General features: G+C 40.2%; 1 long non-coding RNA gene across 1 annotated transcript in view; it reads left to right on the forward strand.

Annotated features, from left to right (window-relative positions):
• Positions 1-9,055: 9,055 nt before the first annotated feature.
• The window catches only part of LOC311081715, a 40,122-nt gene continuing 26,635 nt past the window's right edge, over positions 9,056-22,542 (forward strand). The window contains exon 1 of the long non-coding RNA XR_014605987.1: positions 9,056-10,309. This is a non-coding gene — a long non-coding RNA (uncharacterized lncRNA). The remainder of the gene's footprint in view (positions 10,310-22,542) is intronic.

Consider the following 22,542-nt stretch of genomic DNA (forward strand, 5'->3'; position numbering starts at 1 on the left):
CTACTCGCCATGAAGTTAGCTCTGGAGGAGTGGCGCCACTGGCTGGAGGGAGCAAGTCAACCCTTCATAATTCTCACTGACCACAAAAACCTCGAATATCTCCGCTCAGCCAAACGTCTGAATCCCCGGCAAGCTAGGTGGGCCTTATTCTTCACCAGATTCCATTTCACTGTGACATATCGACTTGGCACCAAGAACACCAAAGCAGACGCTCTCTCACGTCAAACAGAAGAGACAGTTCCAACCCCTACTCACGAGAATATCATTCACGCTAACCTGCTAATAGCCCCAGTTCAATGGGACATTATCACGGAGATCCAACAAGCCAACCTTCAAGTAAGACCACCTCCTGAATGCCCAGCTAATCTCCTCTTCGTTCCAGATTCTCTTCGTCTTCGACTCCTCGAGCAAGTTCACTCCTCACCCAGTTCTGGTCATCCCGGGATCACTGCTACCACCCACTTGCTCCAAAATCGCTTCTCGTGGTCCACTTTGCTGACTGATACCACGAAATACGTTCAGGACTGTACCAACTGCAACACATCCAAATCACTCAGACGTTTGCCTGCTGGACTCTTAACACCTCTGCCGACACCCCGGCGCCCCTGGTCCCACATTGCCATTGACTTTATCACTGATCTTCCCAACTCCCAAGGACACACTACCATACTCACCATAGTCGATCGATTCTCCAAGGCCTGCCGTCTAATACCCTTACCCAAACTTCCCACTGCACTCGAAACAGCTGAACTCCTCTGCAACCAAGTATTCCGCTTTTATGGTCTGCCCGAAGATATAGTTTCAGATCGGGGACCTCAGTTTACCTCCAGGGTTTGGACCGCATTCTTCAAGCATCTCAATATCAACATCAGTCTCACCTCTGGGTACCATCCTCAATCCAACGGGCAAACCGAACGTCTGAATCAGGACGTCATTCGCTTCCTTCGTTCCTACTGTCAGAAACAACAAGCAGAATGGAGTAGATACTTGTTTTGGGCCGAATATGCCCAGAATTCGCTGGTCAAACCCGCCACAGGCATTACTCCCTTTAAATGTATCCTGGGCTTTCAACCGCCTCTGTTCCCCTGGTCAGGTGAACCCACTGAGCTACCATCAGTCACTGAGTGGCTACACAAGAGCGAGGAGGTTTGGGATCAGGCTCACACTCACCTACTTCACGCTGTCAGACGACAGGAGCAACAGGCTAACCGCCACCGTCGTCCAGCTCCCGAGTATAACGTCGGCCAGTGGGTTTGGCTGTCCACCAGAGACCTAAGACTCCGACTTCCATGCCGCAAACTCAGTCCCAGGTATGTTGGTCCGTTTCAAATTGTAAGACAAATTTCTCCGGTATCATTTCGATTAGACCTGCCCACTAATTATCGTATTTCTCCCACGTTCCATGTATCTCTTCTGAAACCTGCCGGTGGTCCGAGAGGAGAGCCGGAGGAGGGAGCCACATCTCAGACTCCCCCACCTATCCTGGTCGACGGCGAGGAGGTGTATCGTGTGCACAAGTTGCTTGACTCCAGACGCCGGGGCAACATTCTCCAGTATCTGGTCGACTGGGAGGGGTTCGGTCCGGAGGAGCGATCCTGGGTCAACTCTGGAGATATCCTTGACCCCACTCTAACTGAGGAGTTTCACCGGATGCACCCGGGAAAACCGGCCCCTCGACCTCGTGGAAGACCCCGGCGTCAGTTGCCTCCTCGCGTCAGGAGCCGCTCGCAGGGGGAGGGCTCTGTAATGGAGCAGGCTCCTGTACCGCTTCCTCTCCACCACCGGAGGGATCCGTCTCCGGAATATTAAACACCTTCATGAACTCAATATCCCATCATACCTCTTACCTGGGACTGATTGCATTACACACCTGCACTGCACTGATTACACACACACCTGCACCTCATTCACACACACATAAAAGCCACTTCCACACTCCACTTCTCTGCGAAGTATTGCATTGCCCCGGCTTTCAATTCCAAGCGTTTATCTCTGTGTTTGCTGATCTGATTACTGACCTAGGACTGTGTACCCCGACCTCTGATCGTTCTCTGCCTGCCCTGACCCGGATTGCTTATTGGACTTTGCCTTTTGCTGCCTGCCCTGACTTCTGCCTGTGACCTCGTTCTGCTCTGTGTTCTCTCCGTTGATCTGTTTGCTGTTGATTTACCCTGCCTGTTGACCACTCTAATAAAAAGCTGCAGATGGATCCCTCAGCGTCTGCGACATCATTACAGTGTGTGTTTGTGTGTGTTACAGTTTTTACCAACTGCTTACACACAAAATCTTTTCATGCCACACGATTTTTGAAACCTCTCTCTCAAAGTGCAAAACTACATACCAAATCTCCAAAAACATAAGCTATTTCTCAGTTTTTTACTCAGTTTTCAATTGCATTAAACACTTTTTTCAAAACACTACACACAATTCTCTACCTAAAACACAAAAATCTAACAGGAAGTGACTTGCTTTCCTTTTCCAAATACAACCAATCAAAATGCTACACTTTTTCACCAGGTCACACACACACTCCTCATATGTGCAAACACGAATTGCTTAACTGATCACTAACCAATCACTGCTTTACTGTAGTTTAGGCCTAAATAGGTCAAAGGTCAGATGATCTGTTTTGAACAATAGATTCCTTATTAACTGCTATAATCACGATCCGTGGTATCGTCGTGCTCGAGAGAAACCGACGGTGTTGAATTCTTAACTCAAGGTATAAAATTATGCATTCTGTCATTTATATCAGTTATAACAGATTTAAATCTCCACTGCCTCTCTATCCAGAGGGTTGTACTGAGTGAACAAAGAAAGTTTGGCGCCACACCCATCTCCCAAATGATTGGCTCAGAAACAGGAGAAAGGCGTGGCTGTGGCTCCTTCAAAACACGGCGCCAGCTCTCTCCTCTTTGCAGTTCGCCAGAGAGAGAGAGACCCGCCTCCTTCCTCCAAGAAACCTTCGTTTGCTTTTTATTTCGTTTTATTCTAAGTCTTTCTTTTCTTGATACTCTACCTCAGTTTGATAATTTCCTTAAAACTCAACGAAACCAACTTAAGACTAAAATCATCTTTGGTTAAGTTTGCGCACGCCCTGAGTTACCATCGCAACAACTCCGCAGCTGACCACGTGTTTCCAGGCTCCTTTGTCCACACAGACGCACACACGAGGGCCATTGGCAAAATACGTAAAGTATATTTCTAAATTCGCAATCCAAAGAAATGCTGTTCTAAGTTTGTCTAAGAATTACTAGAAGCTTTGGGGTCTTGTTGTGAAGGAACGTGTTAAACTGTTTTGCCTTTCTTTCTTTCTCCGACTCTCTTTCTCACTCTTTTACACACACACACTTACACTCTCACACACCCACGCACGCCCTCTCCCACACGTGCTCTCTCTCACACACATTCTCCTACACGCTCTCACCATTCTACACACACACTTAAATTACTCTAACTCACTCTCTCACTCTCTCTCTCTCTCTCTCATAACCTTGTTTTTATTTCTTATTACGATCGTGTCATATTGTTTGTTTGTTTGTTATGCATATTTACTCCTGCGTGTTTTGATTAGTACATGTAATCTTTAGCTTGTTTTATATTAAATTCCATAATCTTTTGAATTAAGTCTGTCTCATCTTGTTCCATTACTGAAGTCCCTGAAAGTGCGATTTAAGTTACAGCTCTACTTTGATTTTACTATTAAAATATCTAAATTGTCTAAAACACACAAATATCGCTCCTGGTGGCCAACAGGGGGGGGGTTATTTGTCGGTGTTAAAGACCAATAGGTTTCTGTTCAGAAATTGTACATGCTATCTGCAGGACAGATAGTTTGCATGATAAATGAACATTACCTTCTATCTAAATTTCCCCTAATTAAAATATAATTCTATCTATCTATATCAGTAGTTGCTACGAGTAATCGTGTTAATTTTTGATATAAGGTGAGGTTTGACCTATTCCCTATTTGGAATAATTTAATTTGTGTAAACGGCATATACATATTCATATCTCATGAATATCACCTCTCACTTGAGCTAACAAATTCCCTAAAATAGAGGCATTGTCGCTACATCAGATTACTTTCACTGTAGAACATTGTATTGAAATGTAGATGTAAACCTATGAAAGACCAAAGAGCTTTAGATTTAGAACAACAGTGTTTACATGGTATATCCAAAAATGTATTATTATGAAAGAAGTGTTTGCCATTTGATGCAAATGCTTCATTCTGACTTGTGTTTATGGCATTTTGAATGCAGTGTTGCATTTTGAAGGAGATGTGAGGCATTTTGCATTTTGTGTGTGCAGTTTTGAGAATTGTGTGTAGAGTTTTGAAAAAAGTGTGTGTGTGAGAGAGAGAAAGAGAGTGTGTGGGAGAGAATTTGTGTGCATGCGTGTCTGTGAGTGTACGTGTGTGTTTGTAAGTTTGTGTGTGTGTGTGTGTGAGAGAGAGAGAGAGAGTGTGTGTGTGTGTGTGTGTGTGTGTGTGTGTGTGTGTGTGACTGAGTGAGTGTGTGTGTGTGACTGAGTGAGTGTGAGAGAAAGTGTGTGTCAGAGAGAATGTGTGTGTGTGTGTGTGTGTCTGCGTGTGTGTGTGTGTGTGAGTGTGTACGAGAGTGTGAGTGAATGTGTGAGTGTGTGTGTTGAGTGTGCGTGTGTGTTTGTAAGTGTGTGTATGTGTGTGTGTGTGTGTGTGTGTGTGTGTGTAGACGTACATTTGTGTAGTCCTGCTGTAATCCAGATTTCTCCTCCATGATCCACACTACAAAACACACAGTGACAGTTAATCAGTAAACACACTCACACACACACACACACACACACAAACTCAAGCACACATTCATAAACACACAAACTCATGTTCATGCGCACACACATTCTCACTCTCTCTCTCTCACACACACACACACACACACACACACACACACACACACTATCTCTCTCACTCACACACACATACACACACTCTCTCTCTCATACACACACACTTTATCTCTCTCTCTCTCTCACACACACACACACACACACACACACACACAGGTTTGTCTTTATATGAGGTTAATGATTCACACACACACACACACACACACACACACACACACACACACACACACACACACACATCAGTTCAGGGCTGTAGGCGATTAATCATCATTTAGTTTCAATTACGATTTCTCGTTGCGTCTGAAAGTTGTGTTGCTGTTAGTTTGTGCCTAAATGTGTGTTTTTACACTTTTAATGTGATTTATACACTCTAGTTTTCAATGAATAGAGAAATTCCATCAAATTGGATTGATTAGCGTATGAATTATATGTCAGGATTATTCAATCATGTGAGCCACACGAATACAGGCCTGCCAGCCTGTCGCATTCTGACCTCAAAGTACGATCACTTTAAACTACGCAAACACCTGGTGACGCCTCTGTTCACGCGCAGTCCTCAAACCATCCACAGCAAAAGAAGAAGAGATCAACCAATCACAGCGCTGGGTTCATTCCTCAAACAGCCAGCGGGGATGATTGACAGATGCGTGAACCCATCATCTCTTCTTTACTACTATTACTAGTTACAGTTTTTCTGAATTGATAAAACACATTTCTTGAAACCATCACTCACTTTCTCAAAACCTTAAACACAAAACCACATTTTCAAGCCACATTCAGAGAACCTCTGACTCTCCCGGCAAAATCACACAATCGCCTCAAAACCATTTTATCTGCTCAAAATCACACAATGCTCTCAGATCATACAACAGACTATGTGTAAGATCTAATGACTAATTACTAATGACACGTCTAATGTGTAAGATCTATATGTAAGACCATGACTAATATTGAATAGTCAATATTATAAACACTACAGATCATTTGTTAGACACTACATCAAAAAATATAAAGTCATTGCTGCGTCCAGTGATGAAACAAAAACCAAAGGGTCTCTTATACTCATTAAACGAAACCTTCCTCTTATTATTGAGAAATGTAGCAATGATAAATCTGGCAGGTTGAGCTATTTCTGCACAAGCATCCAGGGCAAGAAAATAGCTTTTGTTTCTGTCTTTACCCCAGCAGTTTTTGATGCAGTTTCTTTTCAGTGGTTAACTAATCAGTTGCTGCTCTTAAATGAGTCTGCACTTATTATTGGAGGAGACATGAATGCACTTGATTCTTGGTAAATCCTCTACTATATTTTCCAAATCACAAGAGATAACATCAGTAAATGTTCAATCCTTTATGCAAACCCTTAATCTCATAGATGTATGGCGTGTTCAGAATCCATTGGTTGGAGATTACACTGTCTTCTCTTCGAGGCATTAAACATCTCTCAGGTCTCTCAGACAAGGATATGGGGAAAATCATCCTTCTGCAGCTGTCAGAAGGCCTATCCAAGATTGACGCAAGCCAGCTACTTGGAAAGTACAAGGTGTGGTGTTATCACTTCACCCTGTACCCAAGGGTGATGTGGCCTCTGAAGCTGTGCGAAGTCACCTCATCAGCCGTAAGCCGGATGGAGGCAAAAGCCAACTCCTTCATCCGTAAATGGCTTGGCCTACCACGGTGCTTTTCAGCTGCTGGCCTGTATGGATTGAACTCACTCCAGCTACACCTGGAATCCATCACCCTGGGCTATAGGCAGGAGAAAGCAAGGCTGGTGATGAAATTAAGGGACTCCTCCGACAGGACAGTGGCTGATGCAAATGCCAGAGTTGAGACTGGAAGGAAGTGGAGGCCCAAGGAGGAGGTGCAGAAGGTGATGGTAAGACTGCAACATCAACAAGTCGTGGGCATGGTCCAGACAGGGTGGGCAGGCCTTGGATGGAGCAAGCCACCCATCCCATGGTCCAAGGCAAGTAGGAAGGAGAGGAAGGACCTTGTTGTTGCAGAGGTCACCAGGATTGAGCAGGAGGAGATCAGAGTGAGGTCTGTGGTACAGGGGCAGCAGGGGCGGTGGACAACTTGGGAGGGTGTTGCGAGCCGAGCAATCAGCTGGGCAGAGTTCTGGAAACTGCCACAGGCTCGGCTCAGTTTCCTCATTAGGGCAACGTACAACACCCTCCCGAGCCCTAAAAACCTCCACCAATGGCTTGGAACAGAGCAATCCTGTGACCTCTGTGGGACCATCAATGCCTCACTCCAGCATATTCTGTCGGGCTGTAAAACAGCACTGACACAGGGTCGGCTCAGATGGCGGCACAACCAAGTGCTCAGGAAGCTGGCAGAGGTGCTGGAGAAAAGTCGACAGGAGGCAAACAACCAGAGTCCATCAGAGAGCCGGTGCAGGATCCACTTCATTAGGCAGGGGGAACACGCAATGCATACCAGCAAGAGTCAACCCACCAAGCTATTAACACCAGGGCTGGTGTGGAAGATGGAAGTAGACTTGGGAAGGCAGCTCCAGTTCCCACAGGAGATATGCATCACCACCTTAAGACCAGACGTGTTGCTGTGGTCTGCAGCTGTGAAGATAGTAATACTGATCGAGCTGACAGTGCCATGGGAGGAGGGACTGGAAGCTGCTTATGAGAGAAAGAAGGCGAAGTATGCAGATCTGGTTGCGAAGTGCAGGGAAAGTGGATGGAGTGTGAGGCTGTACCTGGTGGAGGTGGGAGCCAGAGGCTTTGTGGGCTGATCAACATCACGTCTGCTCAAGGACCTGGGACTACGGGGAGCCACACTGAGCAGATCCACCAAAGAGCTCTCTGAGGAAGCTGAGAAAGCAAGCCACTGGCTCTGGCTGAAACGATGAGACAAGGCTTGGGGTGTAACATCTAATTAGGTTTTGCTGCAGGGGGTGTCAGGGAGACGTCCCTGTTCACTGCCCCGCCATCATGAGACGTTCTGGGTTAAGGGGTGAAATGTCAATGAGCGGTGGTCCCCAGCTGAAGACCCTACAGCAAAACCGTGCGGTATGCGGACAGGTTAAGGCCTGCCTCAGGGAAGAGGACGCCTCTGCCATGCATAGTCCACCAAAGGCACTGTTGGAGGTGCGACAGGCCTAAGGCCCAGCAGAAAGACCATCTCGCTGTAATGAATAAAGTATGATCTCGTGAATTCAGGATGTGTTTTGAGAGCATCACAATCCTTCCTGCTGTAATATCTGACCACAACCCGCTGCTGACCAAGTTTATTTACTGCTCACATGATAGATCTCCAAGATGGCAATTTAATATATCTCTTCTACAGGATTCTGGGTTTTTAACAGATTTCAAAAATAAGTTGAAAGACTTTTTGAACATAAACCTTAATAGCGTGGATAATCACATGATGGTATGTATGGCCACAAAAGGCATTATTAGATATTTCTCTTTTTCATCAAATTTAAACAAAGTATGAAAGTTACAAATTGAGGAATTACAACACATTTGCCTCTCCAAAGACATCAAGTTGAAGAGAAAATTATTAAGATCTGTTGAAAATGTATTAAAGAACTCTTTCTAATACTAGTCTAATATTAGTCTAAACTAAATGATTTGCTTTGAAGAAAGGCTGAATTCATTATGCATAGAGTCCGGAAGAATTTTTATGGGCCAAGACCCAGTAAGTTATTGGCTTTACATCTCAGACAAAGTGAAGCTAGGGCTATTATTGATAATATTTATTCACCTACAAAAGGCTTAGTAACAAATCCTAGAGAAATAAACAACACTTTTACATAACATTTTAAAGATTTATATTAACCGAAGGATAGTATAGATATAGTTGAGTGTCTTACATTTATACATAACATTGATCTACCACAATTAACACGAAGTGAATCTGAACAAATGAGTCAGAGTCAGCCTATAACACTTGAGGAGCTGTGCGCAGCATTAAACATTAAAAACAGCAAAGAAGGGGAAATCACCTGGGGCCTCATTTATAATTGTTGCGTCGTACAAAACAGGCCCTGAAAGAGGCGTACGCCACTTCCGATGCATAAGTTGTGATTTATAAAAACAAACTTGACAGGAAAATTTGCGCACCTGCACACAAACTCTGACCCATACGAACGTTTTGGAGACGGAGCAGTTTGGCGACACCGATGGTGAGCTGGAGTTTAACCCTTTCATGCATGAATTATGATAACCTCAGTCAGGATTTTTTTCCTATGTGTTTTTATTGCTCTTAGGGCATGAAAAACAAGAATTGATTTTTATTTTATTTTTTTACAAATTTTTCAAAGAGATCTTCAGATGTCCACTTGAGTGGACAGCATGCGGTTATGGTTTAAACTTAAGATATACTATATTAAATATAAGACAATAATCAAACAGATAAAGTATGTGAATTTAACAAACTAATCAATACAATTATATCAAATCATGTGAAAACTATAAAATATACTGTATACAAAAAATATAAATGCAAAATATTGCAAAGGCTTCATACAACTTCATACAAGTTGCACTTCGCGTATCTTTGATATCAGAACATGAGGACATGATTCCATCAGAATTTTCTACAGTCTGTCAAGGTACAACTGTGGAAACCACTCAGATGCTCCCTCCAGTGCACCAGAGTATGGAGATTTACCCTTATTAGCTGATAATTCTGATTATGTTCAAGATGGTGTGGCAGGATTTGTGAATTTTAATAGGTATTGCGAACCTACAAATACACTTCCAGATACATATGCACGCACACACATACATAGAAGTCCAAAGCGCAGAGGACGGAAAGGACGCAAGAATGCCCATATATGGGAAACAGAGATATCAGCGAAAACCCCATCTGAAGCAAGAGACGGTTGATGTTGCAAGGCTCAGTCATGAGACTTAGTTCCTTTGGAAAAAACCCAAGAAACTGCATTAGAACAATGTAACCCAGTTCCGTATAAATATGACTGCATTTTTGACTGTTAGTTGCTGCATTTTTGATTTTGATGTCGATTGCATCCCTAGAGAGAAATCAAATCTCTTCTAGTTTAATCCTAGCTGAATTTCTTTTGGTTTAATTTGCTCTGCTGTATTTTTGTAACTTGAAAAACCTCGGATGAGAACAAGTTCGTATTTACTCCAATTGCTTGAACTGCTTCAAGGTAATTAGCCTTTGTAATATTCACTCATACAGGACTGCCCTGTTGAGCTTGAATAAGCTGAAGTTTTATAACCTGTAACATTTTCTTTTGATTTGCTACGAGTTTTAATTTTTCTGTAACCAGTGTTTTAATCTTTTGTATAAATAAATTTTTATTTCTAAAGACAATCACTGTTCAGTTTTTACTTCAGCTATTACAAACAGTTCTAAAAAGCAAGTCAGAGCAATTTAATAATCCTGTTATAAACAAAGAAAACAAGGATTCCAAGAGCGATTCTGCTGGATGGTAAGCATGAATTTTATTCATATGTCTAGTAAATGTTGATTATTATTGTTTCCTGGGAGTGTAGGGACTACACCTAGATTTACTGGTATAAATTATAACAAGCTAATGAGGGAATTACATCTATTCTGACCTGACAGCAAAAGACCACCTAGACACAGAGATACCAGGGGTTATTCAGGAAAGTGAGAGTAGTACCAGATCTCACCACAATGGACATGCACATTTCTATCATAGCCCTCCTCTGAGAAAACCTAGCGATACGTTTTTTTCAATCTCATCTGAAATGATCAGTGTTGGGGGTAATGCATTACAAGTAACATGCATTACCTAATCAGATTACTTTTTGATCTAACAAGTAATTAACTACAAGTAATATGCATTACCTAATCAGATTACTTTTTGATGTAACGAGTAAAGAAACGCATTACAAGTAACATGCATTACGTAATCAGATTACTTTGTGATGTTATGAGTAAAGAAACGCATTACAATAACGCATATTACATAATCAGATTACTTTTTGATGTTATGAGTAAGGAAACACATTACAAGTAACATGCATTACGTAATCAGATTACTTTTTGATGTTATGAGTAAAGAAACGCATTACAAGTAACATGCATTACGTAATCAGATTACTTTTTGATGTTATGAGTAAAAAAACGCATTACAATAACATGCATTACGAAATCAGATTACTTTTTGATCTAACAAGTAAAGTAATGCATTACAAGTTTTTTCGATGTCAATGAAAATTACATTCTAATAATACAAGTACATTTATTTACAGTAAAAAAAGCCACTGCAGATTAAGTTTTAAATTTCAAAAACAATATTCACATTATAATTATGAATTGTAGCTGAAATATAGCAATTGATGCATGACGTCCACTACAGTGGACATGTGATTAATCAGAGTTTTCTCTCAATCTAAAATCAAAACTTGGAAAATTTTACTGTGATATGACTCATTAGATATTGTGTTGGGCCGTTTAGTGAAACTGACGCATATACATTTATCTAACGGCAGATGAAGGAAAACAGGAAAACCGTAAATCTTCATTATGAGTCCTAATCATAAATATAAGGCATGTTCACCATAACAGTTTAAATAAATAAAAGAATGATTTAACATTTAGATGAAATATGCCATTCTCATTAATGGAGTTAAATGGAGTTAAACACTTTACATTTAACGTCTCACTTCAAACTTCACTTCATACTACATTAAATCATTACTGAGAAGTTACAAATTTTTTTTTATATTCAATAAATGGAAATATTTGTAGTAGATGCAATGCTTTTGAACACTTTTCCTCTGGCATGCTGTGTTTTAATGTTTTAACTACAGAGATAATTGCTTATCATGATAACAGCAGATTGTCTGAGAAAATAATTAAAAATACTATTTGGCCTGTGGAAAAGATTGAGAAAACTTTCTCTGAAAAGTATTTTACACTATTTTATTTATTTATTCAAAAACAAGGCAAGGATAGGCTACTAAATGATTTTTATCAATGTAATGTGACGGCACATCCATATCTCATATCTTCCTAATGTCTTGTAGGCCAGGGGTTCCCAAACTTTTCCATGCCAAGGCCCCCCAAATACCACTAGGTTCTGGCCAAGGCCCCCCTTAGGATGTGTTATTGAACCCATCGACAATACTACGGCACGTGTAGAAATAAATAAATAAAACATCTAGGTGAACATCAGATTATGTGATGGTGTTTGATACCAGCCAATCAGAAAGATTATAGAGATGCACCGATTACAATTTTCAAGGCAGATTCCGATTTTTCATTGAGTTTGACCTGCCGATACAGATTTTAGCCGATTCTGATTTCATTTTTTCTAACCACTTTACAGCACACACAAATATTTTATATATATATATATACAGTGAGGAAAATAAGTATTTGAACACCCTGCTATTTTGCAAGTTCTCCCACTTGGAAATCATGGAGGGGTCTGAAATTGTCATCGTAGGTGCATGTCCACTGTGAGAGACATAATCTAAAAAAAAAAATCCAGAAATCACAATATATGATTTTTTAAACTATTTATTTGTATGATACAGCTGCAAATAAGTATTTGAACACCTGTCTATCAGCTAGAATTCTGACCCTCAAAGACCTGTTAGTCTGCCTTTAAAATGTCCACCTCCACTCCATTTATTATCCTAAATTAGATGCACCTGTTTGAGGTCTTTAGCTGCATAAAGACACCTGTCCACCCCATACAATCAGTAAGAATCCAACTACTAACATGGCCAAGACCAAAGAGCTGTCCAAAGACACTAGAGACAAAATTGTACACCTCCACAAGGCTGGAAAGGGCTACGGGGAAATTGCCAAGCAGCTTGGTGAAAAAAGGTCCACTGTTGGAGCAATCATTAGAAAATGGAAGAAGCTAAACATGACTGTCAATCTTCCTCGGACTGGGGCTCCATGCAAGATCTCACCTCGTGGGGTCTCAATGATCCTAAGAAAGGTGAGAAATCAGCCCAGAACTACACGGGAGGAGCTGGTCAATGACCTGAAAAGAGCTGGGACCACCATTTCCAAGGTTACTGTTGGTAATACACTAAGACGTCATGGTTTGAAATCATGCATGGCACGGAAGGTTCCCCTGCTTAAACCAGCACATGTCAAGGCCCGTCTTAAGTTTGCCAATGACCATTTGGATGATCCAGAGGAGTCATGGGAGAAAGTCATGTGGTCAGATGAGACCAAAATAGAACTTTTTGGTCATAATTCCACTAAACGTGTTTGGAGGAAGAAGAATGATGAGTACCATCCCAAGAACACCATCCCTACTGTGAAGCATGGGGGTGGTAGCATCATGCTTTGGGGGTGTTTTTCTGCACATGGGACAGGGCGACTGCACTGTATTAAGGAGAGGATGACCGGGGCCATGTATTGCGAGATTTTGGGGAACAACCTCCTTCCCTCAGTTAGAGCATTGAAGATGGGTCGAGGCTGGGTCTTCCAACATGACAATGACCCAAAGCACACAGCCAGGATAACCAAGGAATGGCTCTGTAAGAAGCATATCAAGGTTCTGGCGTGGCCTAGCCAGTCTCCAGACCTAAACCCAATAGAGAATCTTTGGAGGGAGCTCAAACTCCGTGTTTCTCAGCGACAGCCCAGAAACCTGACTGATCTAGAGAAGATCTGTGTGGAGGAGTGGGCCAAAATCCTTCCTGCAGTGTGTGCAAACCTGGTGAAAAACTACAGGAAATGTTTGACCTCTGTAATTGCAAACAAAGGCCACTGTGCCAAATATTAACATTGATTTTCTCAGGTGTTCAAATACTTATTTTCCTCACTGTATATATATATATATATATATATATAATAAAAGACCACTTTTACCCAAACTGATTAATAAAAACAAGTTTAAATGGATACATTTTCTATAAATATTTTTGTCTTCATTTTCTTTTCTGACATAGCCTAATCCAGTTCTTGTTCAAACACACTATACATGCAAATTATGTGCATTTTAGGTAGGCTACTTTTTGTGTGAAATCATATTTATTTTGTCCATCAAAAGTGTGCTTTCACTTTAATTGAGCGTGAGCAGCGCAGCAAAAATAGACTCGGCGCCGAAACCCTCCGCTTCACTGCTGCTCATGCGACGCTCCTACTTGACGCTCACGCGCTGCTCCTGCTCGCGGTGTGAATGCACTCACTGAACATGCACGCCGAAAAAAACTCGCGCTGCTCACGCGCCGCTCGCGATCTGAAACGGCCGTAATTCACAAGATTTCCTACATGTTCGTTCTGTGTGCATGTGTGATGCTGATGTTGCGCGATGTTATTCATGCGCGCCCGAGTGCATTTGAATCGGCATATGTCAGACTGAAAATCACGTGAAAATCGGCCAATTCTTGTCACTAGCCGATTAATCAGTTCATCTCTAAAAGATTAGCATTAAAAGTATAATGTTCAGATAGGCTATGCAACAAATTATTATGTTATTTGATAACAATACTCATATTAGCAAATATTTATTTTTTAACGTTTTTTTACTTTTTTTTCACTTTTTTTTCAACTTGCTGCGGCCCCCCTGGCGGCCCCCCAGGGGGCCGCGGCCCCCACTTTGAAAACCCCTGTTGTAGGTGTAGCAACAATGGGCTGTACATTAATATTAATATTAGCTCAAATGATCTATAGGGAATTTTAATAATTAATCATGAATATGATTAATATTTTGTATGTTACAGTTAAATTAATTTATCGCAGCTGAACTAGATTGATATATGAATGATTACCATAACGGGTTATGGTTCGTCATTAATACATCAAATAGTCTTATTTCAGCTCGAAGTAATGGGATAACTTTAATGGAATTAATTTAGTTATCAAACAATCTGTTTGTCCAGCAAACATTGAACGTAAGATTAACTTAATTCTCAAGGAAAATTATCCTTCTTACAAACACGAGAAAGAGTATCTTTTCCAGGCCTTGAAAAGACAACTTTCTATGTTTGTAAAATTAGCTTACTTAAATCGTACCAAGATAAAGCATATAGCTAAGATCGAACATTTCAGGGACTAAGTAACATGGGCAATTAAAACAGAGTCAGTCAAGGACATATGGAATTTAATAATTAGACTAATACTACATCGAAACTACGAGTATACACAGAGTAAATACATATTTACAACAGAAACATACGGATGAAAACATTACAAGACCAAACGGATAACAGATGAGAGAGGGAGAGGATGAAAGGGAGAAAGTGAAACTAAAGTTCAGGATGAGAGAGATCACCGAGATGATCTCTGCATGGCAAAATCACAGGCAATGTAACCTTTTGAGAGACAGCAAGGAATCAAATCACATTAAAAGTTCAATAAACTTATCTTGCAAAATGGTTCTCTTTGTTGCTGAAGAACGCAGAGTTCATGCGTGTGTCCTAAGACCAGCGTGCGTGTGTTTCTTTAAGAAAGCAGGGCTCGCGCTCTCGTGTCTTCTGGTGAGCGCGGTAGCTGGGTTTTCGAAAGAGTCTTTCTCTTTGAGTTGAAGTTGTCTGCTGCGTTTGCTTCGTGGAGTCCGAAGACGAAAATAAAGAAAAGACTTAAATAAATTGAAAACGCTCCCAAAAGGGAGCCATAAGGTCTTCTCGTTGACGAGGCGGGTTCGTGAAAGTGCTCGAACAAAACAAGACGAAAGGAAATACAGAACAGAACTGAACGGAACGCGGAGTGTAACCGCTTTTCTAGGGCACAGGAATTTCACTCCTCCCTGGGCTTGAGCCAATTGGAACGCGAAATTCCAGGCGGGAGAAAAGTTCTTTGTCTCACTATGAGTTTGATTTGCATGTTTTATGGCAGTCTTAGGATCATGCCATTTCTACGTTAAACAATTATAACTGCAGTAAAATGCATTTTATCATAATTTGGTATCCATATCTTTCCTACGGGTATATGGAGGTTCAATTCAAGACCAAATTTGGTATGTTTAAAAGCTACGGCCTAGAAGTACCTTCTTACTCTGTAAGATAAGTATTAAAAGTTTGATTAACAAACTGGGAATAAGACTAACCTAAAATGTGATGTGCATTTACAAGTGGGAATGAAAATTGGACTTTTAAAAAGACCACATGACATATACCTATGAATTCGCAACAGTGTGCACCTCTGAAACATTATTCCTTTAAGGTTTACAAGAATACAAAAACATATCACAGAGAAGAACAATCGTGGAAAAGAGAAATTACATTCAGGTTTGCATATTTCTTCAATGGTTATACATATAAAATATCTAGGATGAACACGTTAATTCTGCTCTCCTGCCAGAATCTCAGTGAGATTCCTTGCTGCTGACATTCCGTTAGGACCATAAAATTTTATGGTCTGGTGGGAGTTAGGGTACAAATATAGTGTATCATTCTTAAAATACCCACTTAGAATTCAAAACTACACACTAGGGAATCACACTATAGACTAACACAAAACTAATCAACATGCATAATGGAATTGTATATAAAAAAAAAGAATATCTCTAAGTTAAACACAAAGGATGTTTGTGTGTGTGTGGGGGTGTGATGTCACGTAGCAGGAGAAGGTTTCGTTATCTCTCTGTGGTCCAGAGAGGAGAAGGGGGTTTGGAATGCAAAACTTTGCAGAGTTAACCGAAAGGTGTTGACTGGTTATCCTCCAAGGTGCAATAAAATGTCTCTAAAGACCATTTGTTGCAGACTAACTGGAGCCGAAGCATGATTTGCACTCACGAGTTCAAAGTGCACCAGCTTTTGTATTCAGGAAGAAATGTTGTTAGCAACACAGAGTATTTGAATTTGTTAATTCAAACCAACGACGAATGATTCGATAGCCAATGTTGTTACATAGGCTACCGTTAAACGTTATCATGTGGATGAATAATCATATGCAAATGATATGCAGATGAGGGTATGCATAGTAAAACTAGGCGTTGTAAACTCCATGTGCACACAATCTTCTGCTGACTGGGATTTATAAAGTGAATTCTGCGCAGGTTCTGGTGACAAATGGTTTTATAAGTCTGAATTTTTTTTGGCGTACGCCATTTTTTGCACACTACACACTACACTACACACTACAGAAGACAGCTGTCTATACCCTCACCAGTCAGCACTTACACTGCAGTACACACTACACTACAGAAGACAGCTGTCTATACCCTCACCAGTCAGCACTTACACTGCAGTACACACTACACTACACACTACACTACAGAAGACAGCTGTCTATACCCTCACCAGTCAGCACTTACACTGCAGTACACACTACACACTACAGAAGACAGCTGTCTATACCCTCACAAGTCAGCACTTACACTGCAGTACACACTACACTACACACTATAGAAGACAGCTGTCTATACTCTCACCAGTCAGCACTTACACTGCAGTACACACTACACACTACAGAAGACAGCTGTCTATACCCTCACCAGTCAGCACTTAAACTGCAGTACACACTACACACTACAGAAGACAGCTGTCTATACCCTCACCAGTCAGCACTTACACTGCAGTACACACTACACTACACACTACACTACACTACACTACAGAAGACAGCTGTCTATACCCTCACCAGTCAGCACTTACACTGCAGTACACACTACACTACATACTAACCTACACTACACACTATACTACACTACACTACACTACACACTTCACTACACTATACTACACACTACACTACATACTACACTACTCACTACACTACAGAAGACAGCTGTCTATACCATCACCAGTCAGCACTTACACTGCAGTACACACTACACTACATACTACACTACACACTACACTACACACTACAGAAGACAGCTGTCTATACCATCACCAGTCAGCACTTACACTGCAGTACACACTACACACTACACTACACTACACACTACAGAAGACAGCTGTCTATACCCTCACCAGTCAGCACTTACACTGCATTACACGCTACACTACACTACACACTACACAATACATAAAGACTAGTATTTTAAATACTATAAATGTATATACCCTCACCAGTCAGCACTTACACTGCAGTACACACTACACTACACTACACATTACACTACACTACACTACACTACACTACACACTACAGAAGACAGCTGTCTATACCCTCAACAGTCAGCACTTACACTGCAGTACACACTACACACTACACTACACTACACACTACAGAAGACAGCTGTCTATACCCTCACCAGTCAGCACTTACACTGCATTACACACTACATTACACACTACACTACACACTACATAAATACTAGTCTTTTAAAGACTATAAATGTCTATATCCTCACCAGTCAGCACTTACACTGCACTACACACTACAGTGTTCAACACCTGTTATAGATGATTTGTAAACGCATGAATAAATCATTTACAACACTTTCTGCATCCCCTAATCTAAAGTTTAAACTGTTCATCACTTGTAAATGTGTTACACATCATTCGTAGATCTTTCTGACCTGTTACAAATGATCTGTACGTGTATAAAAAGCATTTACAACACTTTCTGCACCCTCTAATTGCTACATACATACAAAAAAATTTAACATAATTTATGAAACGCATAGTCATGTTTTGTAAATGATTAGTTAATCATTAACAAATCAATTGTAAATGACTTATAACTGAATGTTATTATAAAGTGTTACCAAAATACATTTTGTCATTGAAGGAATTTAAAATTTTATATATGCAGTACTAATTCTAATTCTGATATTCTCTTGGTTGGGGGTTATAATGTGCTGTTGGGGAAAATAAGGTTTGTGGTTTTAAATAAGGGTTCAATAGGAAGACAAGGTATCCAGAGAAATATGCAAGTTATTGGTGGTTGGTTTAAAGGGAGAGCAGGGGTGGGTATAAGGGCCAGCTAACTGGTGTTGGTCTTTTCTCAGCTTTGTTTTTTTCCTCTTCTTTATTTATCTCTTTTTTTTTTTCATGGATCAGGGTACTGCAATAGTTATACATGATACAAATGGCTGGTTGCACAACAAGATTAAATACAAATATTAATTTTATCTCTTGGAATGTAAAGGGTTTGAATAATATTGTTAAGATGTTTCTCGCATTAAGTGTACATGGGTTGGTCACTGTTTTCACTACAAAATGTAGTGAAGGCAAGAGGGGCAGCGATTCTTCTGCATAAGAACATTGCTTTTGAACCTGAATCAGTGATCTCAGATCCAAAGGGTCGTTATGTTATTGTGCCTGGGAATTTTACAAACAGTTTTTTTCTATACTCTCGAATCTTGATAGTCATCACACAGTTATAGGGGGAGATTTTAATTTGGTTCAAAATACAGTATTGGACAGGTCGTCTTCAAAACACACCACGTTGTCCAACTGCCAGACTTCTAGAGACCTAAACTAAACAGATTTGCCTATCAAATCCCTGTAGGTCAAGGTTTCCAACTAGTAAAGTCTTCTCTTTCTTTTCGCATGTTCACCGTTCATATTCATGGATTGATTTCTTTTCTTTTGGATGATAGAATACAGATACACTGTTAATTCCTGCGACTATCATAGTATAGTCATGGTGTGTTCAAGTCATCTCGTAAAGATCGTATTTATGACTTGAACGCACATGAATCTTGGTGTAATTTTTGACTCCTCTCTATCTTTCCACTCTCACATTAATTCTATCACTAAATCGGCATTCTTTCATCTACGTCGTATCGCTCAGCTCCGTCCCTTTATCAGTATCTCAGACGCTGAAACTGTCATCCATGCGTTTGTCACATCACGTCTTGATTACTGCAATGCACTTTTCATTGGCCTGTCTGCTAGCTCCATTTCCAAATTACAATACATTCAAAACTCTGTTGCCAGAATACTCACCCACACCAAGCGTTCTGCACATATTACCCCAATTCTGCATGATCTTCACTGGCTTCCTGTGGCCTACCGTATTAAATACAAAATTCTCCTTCTCACTTTTAAATCTCTGCATGGCTTGGCTCCCCCCATCTCTGTAACCTGCTCCTCCTCTACACCCCGACTCGCACTTTACGATCCTCTGATTCTAGCCTTCTCGTCGTCCCTCGGCATCGCCTTGCTTCAATGGGGGGCAGATCATTCAGTGTTGTTGCACCCAAAATGTGGAACTCTCTCCCCCCGATCACTCTGTTCTGTTAACACTATTTCTGAATTCAAATCCATGATCAAAACTCACCTATTTTCTGAATGTCATAATTCATGAGGTTATTTTTTCATTTTGTTTTATTTTTTTAGAGTTATATCTGTTTGTATTCTGCTGGTTGCCGCCCCATCTACCTAATTTTCATTTACTGTACTTGCACTCTCATCTACCTACTGTTGTTTTGTCTGCTGTCTTTGTCAATTGCCTTATTGTTGTTTGTTTATTGTAAAGCGTCCTTGAGCCCTGGAATGGCGCTGAATAAATAAAACTTATTATTATTATTATTATTATTATTATTATTACATGAATGCCACCACAATGTCGTAAATACGAGTGGGAAGCTCGGGATTTTCTTTAACCCTCTGGGGACCAAGCTGTTTTTGGGGTCCTTGAGATGTTCTGACATGCCTTGACATTTGTGCTTTTTTCAGTTATTTATAAACATGTTAATGGCAAAGGTGTAAATTCACTCTATATAACAAAATATATAAAATGAAAGTTGCTGAATTAAGACCACAAAACACATATTAAATATGTGTCCACAAGACTTTTGACTAATGGATGTTGTCCCTTTGAGTTCTAGCTTCAAAATGATGTAAAAATAGTCTTGCTTTATCGTTCACAAAAAAAAATACATTGATTTAAATGGTGTAAAACAGGTTTTGCTTGGAAAGCCAATATGCAAGGGGGAGGAGTAGTTTACACCTTAGATTACAATGTCCCACCCACTCTGCATAATGAGCCATTCACTCAGGTGTGAAACTGACTGAGCCACAATGCAAGGACAAAAGATGTATTTAGAAGAAGACTTATATTGACCATTTAAGATTTCGCTTACATCTCACTTGTAAATATGTTTTGCTATTTTATTAAAAATGTTACAATTACAACAATAATTACAATTTCAACAATATTTCAAGTGTACTCTTTCTTTGTAAAAAAAAAAAAAGATTATAGGCCTACATTTTATCATATGTATTCATTAGTTTGAATATAGCCAACATTGGAACTTCTAACATCTTAGTCTATGAATTTATTTTTGACAAAAATAGTATTTTTTTTGCAGTTTAATACGTTGCTTATACAAGTACATTTTATTTCAACATATTCCAGTCGATTTTTACTCATCTCAGTAGGCTATAGCAAAGCAGTTTATTCTTTCACACACAGACGCGCGATTCATATTTAGGCTAAACAGTCTTTACAAATATGTCCCCTTCATTCATCTCACAGAAAGGCGAGTCATATTCTAGAAATGCGATTCATCTTTTTGCGGTTTACATAGGCCTACACTAACGTTATTCCATAACGTTATTCCACACGTGAGAAAAGAAAACAGCCTACCTCACTCCTCAGCGGAATCTGCTCCTCATTTCAGGAGATATTGCTCCTCATCAGCACTGTTCTGAGGAATCTTTTCTCCATAAGGTAGGCTATAATGTCTCACTCGCGAGGAGTCGCGACGCGCTTTGTTTACAGCTGATGTGGGCGTTTCACAGCTCTGAAATAGTTCTCAGAATTTGCGTTTGAATAGCACGCGCTCTCCGGGGAGTGGTCACATTACTGTGAATTAGCTCGTAATGAGCTCGACAGGAGTCGCTCTCTTTTTATACAGATTACAGAAGCTGAGAATATTTGTTTTTTATATAAATGACTTCATTTAAAAGATGCGATCTCAAGCTTTATGCCCGTGGGTCTGTTTGCCTGTTTTACTGAATTTTCGCGGAGTTATAGATCATTTTCGAACGCGTTTCAAATGGGAGTTTACTGACAGAGAGAAGGCAGAAATCGCATCATGTTAATTTTTCTTTATTTGTCAAAAAGCAAAACACTTTATTTTTATTGTGAGTATACAGAAAAAAAATAGAAACTGAACAGGATCGATTGATGTATTACACGAAAATGAAAGATCAAAATTAACAGAGCATTTAGTGTTTATTTTCATTGCTAAAAAAAAAAAACGAGCAAAACGCGCGGGCGCGTTTGTGGTCCCCAGAGGGTTAAGCTCCGACATTTACGAGTTGTGGGCGTGTCAGTGAGAAACATGGTGGAATACCACAATACTTAAAGGTATTTAGCAGTGATATTGTCAGGCTTTTCTATTTACAGCGAAGTAAGCTAATTGCCTGCACAGAATATGATGGCATTATAATATAACAATGTAATATGTAATGATAAAGTTTTTTAGTGGCTTCATAAATTAATTAAAAACACCTAAAACCTAGAAATAGAGTTTAAGAACCTTGCTTTATTTTTGTGTAATTAATTAAGAGAAAGTACACTGCCATCTTACTCTGAGGAAAGTGACTTGAACGCAGTGCCGTTGTAAACATGAACTTCCCACCTCCTAAGTACGAACTTCCCAGGAGGACTTGAACGCACCATCATCTCCGATCATGCCCCCACCTCTTTGGATTTAAGGTTTACACAAGCCAGAACTTATTCTAAACAATGGAGATTTAGTTCACATTTACTTTCTGATAACAACTTCAAATATTTCCTCACATCTCATTTAAATATATATTTTGAAATAAATTACAATATTTCTATTAGCAGCATCACACTGTGGGAGGCATTCAA

The sequence above is a fragment of the Abramis brama genome (assembly GCF_963993115.1).
Source record: "Abramis brama genome assembly, chromosome: 4".
In the NCBI taxonomy this organism is placed as follows: Eukaryota; Metazoa; Chordata; class Actinopteri; order Cypriniformes; family Leuciscidae; genus Abramis; species Abramis brama.